Source organism: Condylura cristata, unplaced genomic scaffold (genome assembly GCF_000260355.1).
Source record: "Condylura cristata isolate star-nosed mole 26May11 unplaced genomic scaffold, ConCri1.0 scaffold00003, whole genome shotgun sequence".
Taxonomy (NCBI): Eukaryota; Metazoa; Chordata; class Mammalia; order Eulipotyphla; family Talpidae; genus Condylura; species Condylura cristata.
Genome location: NW_004567104.1, coordinates 25,477,000 through 25,484,205, shown reverse-complemented (window position 1 = coordinate 25,484,205; position 7,206 = coordinate 25,477,000).

Genomic DNA, 7,206 nt, shown 5'->3' with positions numbered 1-7,206 from the left:
AAAAAAAAAAAATGTACTGTTTCTTTAAACTCCAACTCAGATTTTATTGTCTAAAATATATTTCCTCTCCATAAAATGTGAATATATTCAGTTACAGTTGTTCAAGACTCTGCAGTATTCTAGATATATTAGATGGTGATGCTAGAGTTATTTACAGTCATGAGCAATAAAACAAAGTCTCTGACTCAAAACCTTGTTGTTTTTGTGAATCCTTACTTTTTTGCAACAATAATTTAGAGGAATATAAACATTTGCTGCTTATCTTGAAACTACCCCGGTGGAGAAGTTATCACTTACATACCTTTTTAAGAGGTCAATACATACAAGCATTCAGTATTCTACTTCTATTCCAATGGATGCAATCAAATGTAACAGTGAAATAAAGATGTACTTCTAAGGTGAATAAGTAAGTGATTCTAGTGGCTAAAATCCAGTACCTGGAATTATGAATAGCCTACTGTACTATAGCAAATAATAAATGTAATCATTCAAGAATTATTGTACAAATGATTTCTCAATCAGTGTGCATTGTACAACAGAGATAGTAAATACATCTCTGAATTTACATAGCAATAATAGCTCTTCATATTCCCTTAGTGTTTAAAAGAGTGTTGAAAACCTTCAATAGGTTTTAAATGAAATAATACATTAATAAATTGAAGGATTATTTAATTATCATATAGTACCTCATATGTATACAATGCTTTACTAATCACAAACACATTTGAATACATACAAAATAATTTGATACTCAGAGAATGTATGACAGGTACTGAAATTCACATAAACATTTGAAAAGAGAGGCTAAATTTTTGTGTCTGGTTTTATTTATTTTTTTTCTGTTTAGATGACTTTGATCAAGTAAGCAATTCTTAATTCCCTTATATAGAATTAAATGAGTTATTACCTATAAAGAATGTTTTATAAAAACAATTCAGCTTCTAATCAGAAGTAGAAATTAGAGATAGAAATACTTAATTGTTCAATGTTCAAGGCTATGAATCCAGTTTTCCAAATGTGACAATGCCATTATTTATTATTTTTATCTTCTTATAAATCCTTCATGACATAATATTCTTAGACTGTTAAGTCATTGATTCCTTGGTGAGAACATGAATGTCATATTTTAACTCTTCATTCAAGGTCTAAAAATCTGTTCTTTTTATGATTATTAAAAACCTCTATTAATGGTTTATAATAATAAAAGAAATAAGCACCAGATACCCAGATTGTCCTTCACTAGTGACTAGGGAATACATCATCAATACAGGAAAATTTGAATGGAAACATTTAGGAATTAGTTGGAATAAAAGCTTTCTTTGTAAATCCTGTCATCAATTTACAGACTAGTTATTTTCCATCTGATATGTATGTCTCTTCCTATTATGCATGCGTTTGTTCTCTGTCTACTTTTTTAAAAGTTATTTATTGATGCATATCGAATTGAGACACAGGCCACAGGTGGAGGGGCAGTGAGAGGATTCATCAGAGACAGAGTAGGGAGCAGAACAGCCAGATTGACGAAGTATAGGAGAGGTCTGCTGCACCATGTGGATCACTTCTGGGTGAAGTGGCTGTGGCCAGCTTGCAGTGCTGTGCCTTAACCTACTGTACCACCAGGTAGGGCCAGTTCTCTCCATTTCTTAATTAGTTAATATTAAATGTTACATTGATTTGTGACATTATATAGGCTTTAGATGCGTATTATAATTTGACATATGAGTATTTTACATTATGATCACCCCCAAAAGACTAGTTTCCATCTACAACCACATAATTGAATCATTTTTTCATTTTACCTCCACCGTCCTCCTCTCTCTCTGGTAACCCCCATTTTGTTCACCTAAAGTTTTTTCTCATTAATTTTGTTTCTTTATCTTCCACACATGGGAGTGAAATCATGAGGTTTGTCTCTTGCTAGCTGACATATTCATTTAACAGAATATGTTTCTCAGTCTGTCCATATTGTGACTAATGATAAGACTTCATCTTTTAAAATTATTATTTTTTAAATTTAATACTCTAGCTTTGTATAAGCAGTTATAGTTGTTTCTATGATCCTCCAGATGCTTGTTAGTGACTACTCTATGTAGTATTTTATGCTAAATGCAGTGACAAGTATCAGGAGATATCAGACTAAGAATAAAACCTTAGTGTCTAAGGATTTGATGTGAATAGGTAGTATTTACTTTTTGTTGGTTCAGTATACAGAAAGAAGAGTCTTTGTTTTAGCTAGCTTTATTTTAAAGCAATTGGATGCTCTCATTGATAAATTTATTAATAATTCCAAATGGCAGTTTATTTTGAATTCTTTCTTATATTTTCCATATTTCAATGAAATACAACTTTTCTCTTTGAGAAAATCATTCTTAAGTTTTAAAATCTAACCGAACCCTCCTGATTTTATCTCTTACAAATCCTTGAACATTTTCTTTATGCAGTTTCTAGTTTCTTTAAGGTCTATTATCTGTGGGAATCATTGTGCACAAGCAAGTTTCCTATATTATTATTTTCTTTTTTTTTTAATCCAGGTCCTATGATAGTAACAGGGATCTATTGCTGTCCAACAGTGGAGTTCAATAATTATATAAACCATCCTATGCATTGTTTTCATTAATCTCCCTTTCCATTAACATTCTTTGCATTATAGTGCTCAGAAAGGCTTTAAGAAATATTTGACATTTTAGTCAGAAAAACTAAAACCACCACTTGTGCTCATCAGAGTTAAACATGAGACAGGAAAATTGTTTAATACACTATTTTTTAAAATAAAGTTATGCAGAAAAGCTAAATCCTTTGAAATGAAACAAACTCCCATTTCCTTGCATATTTCTTATACCATGCTGCAATATTCCCAGTCTGACTTTATCATTTCATCCCACTGATGAGTTATAACTAAACCTCCTTATACTTATGGCATGCTACTTTCTCTCTTGGCAGAAAAGAAAGTTGGCAGAAACTTCAAAGATTTCAGAACTTGCCCCTTCCGAGGACATATGTGACTCATTTTGTAAGGATAAAGTCTGAAGGGGAGTGTTGGGAATGACATCTCAAAACATGGACTAGATCAGAATGGCTGGGGGTTCTAGGATAAAATTAACCCTGATTTTCAATATAGGAAAAATACATATGGAAGTTTGGTGGCCAAGGGAATGATACTTTCCTCTAAATGAGTTTGCATTCTTCTGTCTCTTTCCTTTTTATTTTTTCTCCTTTTGAACAACTGTGGATCCCTTTGGAATGTTCTGTTCATTTCAGCATGGATGCACGCAGTGGTTTATGACCTGCTGGGCTGTTTTACTTTGCCACTGGGTCAAGCTTGCCAGTTTTTGTTGAGAAATAATGGGAGTTCATACTTGGTGTCAAGAAAATGTTGGCATAGTTAGAAACTGGTATTATATTAGTTGCAGTGAACTCAGACCCACAGACGGTAGGATTAATGAAATCCATGTCTGGCACTCCATGCTACTCGAGGGAGCTGACAGTGAGTATAATCTGGACACCAGAGGGGCAGCCAGCTCCCTGGACCCTGGCCTGCTTTATCAAGTCATATTGGACCAAGGTGCTTTGGAAGCAAGAACAGACCTCCAATAGCATCTATCTAGAAAAGGAGGACAAACAGATGAGGAAAAAAGGAGAAGAGAGAGGGATGTCAGAGGTGAGGATAGAAGGAGAGAGGAATGTAAAGAAGGAAATAAGGAAGAAAGTCAAGAAAAAAAGAAGTGCTGGAGAGAGGAAAGATTACAGAGAAAATTAGATAAAATACCTATCTTTAGCAATTCCAAATCAATGTATAATAAGCATTAATAGTAGCCATTCTTTATTAATAGCATTTTACTATGGATACATAAATTACACAAGAACTTTACATGTATTAATGAGTTTAATCTCACAATGATGTAGCAGCTACTTATACTGTGCTTTTACATATGAGAAAGGGGGGCACAGAGGGACTAAATTGCCCAGAGTTCACAGCTAGGAAATGGTATCCTCAGGATCTGAACTTGGAAAATCAATTGCCAAGTCTGTGTACTTAACACTGGTATGACTGCTTCTCTCCATTGACCATCACCCAGAATGGACCAGAAACATGTCTCAGTGGGGAGGGTGAATGATTATGTGTAATGACAGGATTGTAGTATATCTTAGAAAGTAAGTGCTTTTAGGGGAATGTTGAAATGAAGAAACTTGAATAATCCTTGCTTTATAATAGACAATTTTTCTAAGTATTATTATTATTCCAGGGAAATACAGTTTCAAGTCTGTCTCCTGCTCAATACAAACTCCCTTTCTTTTCTTTATAGAATCTGGAGATTATAGTGTTTTTTTAAATACTACTTATTTCCTGAATGTATGGCTGGGAAAAGTCAGAGGTGGGGAAATGTTATACAGAAACACAGTAGGGATTCAAGAATACAGGTCTCCTAAATCTCAGATGATATGTATTTTTTTCATATTCTAAACAAATAAGAGACTTAAGGTATATAACAGGTTATCATGAAGTATAGGGAAACCAATATAGAAAAGGACTCAAAGATGCACAGAAATTCTTTCCTTCCCAGGGGGACATAAACAGTAGTTATAAAACCTAAGTGTTGATTTACTTCATGTTTTTAATTTATTTATGCATACAAGAACTGGGATACAGGCCAGAAGTATGAGGGCAAGAGAATTCACCAGAGACAGAATGGGGAACAGAACAGGCAGACCTATTGAAGTACACTGCTGACGGAAGCAGTGGGCAGGACAGGGGAGGTCTGCCATGCCATTTGGGTCACCTCCCTGGCAGGGGATATAATTCATGTTGCAGTGGCTGCCAGTTGCTCCACAATACTGTGCTTTAACCCCTTGCACCACCAAAAAGAGCCCTACTTCATGTTTAGTTCACCAGTACACAACAGTAACCCTTTTTCTCCTTTTATTGGTTCCAGAATTAGGAGAATTCACATAGCATCTCTCTGGTACATGTCTACTTGCTTTACACACGTGACTTCTATATGGTTTCTTCACTTCCCTCCCTTTCATGACTGCTAGTCTGAAATTTGAGTAACTGCTTGCTGTCCCACTAACCTCTAAATTCAGTTTTGACAAAGATCAATGAGCAGAAAAGGTGTATAAAGATAAACCTTTGAATATACTTGCATTAATTAATATGCTAAAGTCCCTGCCCTCTGACAGGGGCCAGCAGCCCACAGACATAGACTAATTGAGTGCCGGTAATTAAAGGTAGAATTCTTTTCCCCACAACAGTCTGTTCAACACCATGGAAAAAAATGATTCTAGTTCTAAATTGTATCTCAGACAACAAAGATTCTTGAGAAGACAGAGTTTCTTTTTAAATGTTTTAATTCTTTATTAAGCATAGGTGCTATTAATGTGTATATATAGAATGAATGAAAAACCGTCACTCTATTATTCACTGTATATTGTATCTTGTGCAAATAGTGAGAGTTTTACTTCCTTTCCAATTTATTTCATTTTACATCTCTCTCTTGTTTTATTGCTCTGGCTGGAATTTCCAGCCAGAATAGTGATGGCAAACATGGACACGTTGTATACCAGATTTTAGAGGAAACATTTCAGTCTTCTACCACTGAGTAGTATGTCAGCTGAGGGTTTTTCACTAAGACCTTATTGTTTTGAGGTATGTTCCATTTTCTACATTTTTTTTGGAGAGTTTTTTTTTTTTTTTAAATCATAAGTGGGTGTAGTATTTTATCAAACACTTTCCTGGAATCTATTTAAATGATTGCATGATTTTTATCTTTCCTTTTGTTGATGTGGTGAATAATGATTTTCAGATGTTGAAACATTTATGAATCCCTGGAATAAATCACACTTGGTCATGATGTATGATTTTTTTGATGTGTTATTGAATTCAGCTTGCTAAGATTTTCTTTTTTTAGTATCTTTGCATCTATGCTCATCAGAGATATCAGTACAGTTTTCTTTTATTGTGTGATTTTTTTTCTGGTTTTGTTATCAGAATAATGTTAGTCTCATAGAATATGTCTAGAAGCATTTCCTCTTTCTCAATAGAAGGCTATGTATTAGTTTATCTTTGAAAGTTTGTAAATACTAGTGAAACTGTCTAGGCCTGTGCTTTATTGTTTTGGGGATGGGGTGGGGTTTGCTGGGCGGTGTCTTTTGATTTCTGTTTCAATTTCCTTTCTTGAATTGGTCCATTTTCTATTTATCCCCAATTCAGTCTCAGAAGCTTATAGTTTTCTAAGAGTTTTTCCATTTCACCTGGTTTATTCAATTTATTGTCATATATATATATATTTGTAGAAACTTCAATCTATCTTTGTCTTCATCTACATATCATTATTATGTCATTTAGTACAACAACATTCCTCGTGACATATGTTTTTTAAGATTTATTTATTTATGCATAAAGAAATGGGATGCAAGCCAGAGGTATAAGGGCGGTAAGAGGATTCACCAGAGACAGAGTGGGGAGCAGAACAGGCAGAGCAAGGAAGTACACTGCTGAGGAAAGCAGCAGGTGAGACAAGAGAGGTCTGCCACGCCATGTGGGTCATCTCTGGGGCTGGGGATCGAGCTCTCACTGAAGCAGCTGTGGCTAACTTGCAGTGCTGTGGCCTAACCGAATGCTCCAGCTGATGTGATATACTTTACTTACATGTTTTTTATTACTGAAAACATTCTCAACTCAAATCCCTTTCTTGAACTTAAGCCTCACGTATTGTTTCCTCTACTTGATTGATCACTTGTTACATAATCTTTAATTGAGAAAGATGGAAAAACTTAACCCTCAGCTATGCCTTCCTAATTCTGCTCCAATCCTGTCTTTCCCTTCCTTATTACAGAGAATAGCATCCTCGAGTTTCCTATATCCAAATCTCAGACATCATAACTTAAACTTTTCTCTCTCAGTTCTTATATCCAAATAGTGGAGATCTGCCATTTCTACCCTATACATATATCTTGATCCCATCTACTCCCCTATAGCCCTTCAACTATCACAAGAGCACTGATGAACCCTTGAACAGGCTAATTATTTGGTGTGTCTCTAAACAGACACTCTTTAATCTGTTCGATATTTATTTTAAATATGATGGGGGAAGATAAAAAAACGTGATGACCAAGGCTAGTGCCCCATCTTTCTTTAAATTTCCTGAACTATTATCTCTGACCCTAAACTTGCATACCTGTCAGCAAAGCAAAAACTCAGCAAATAAT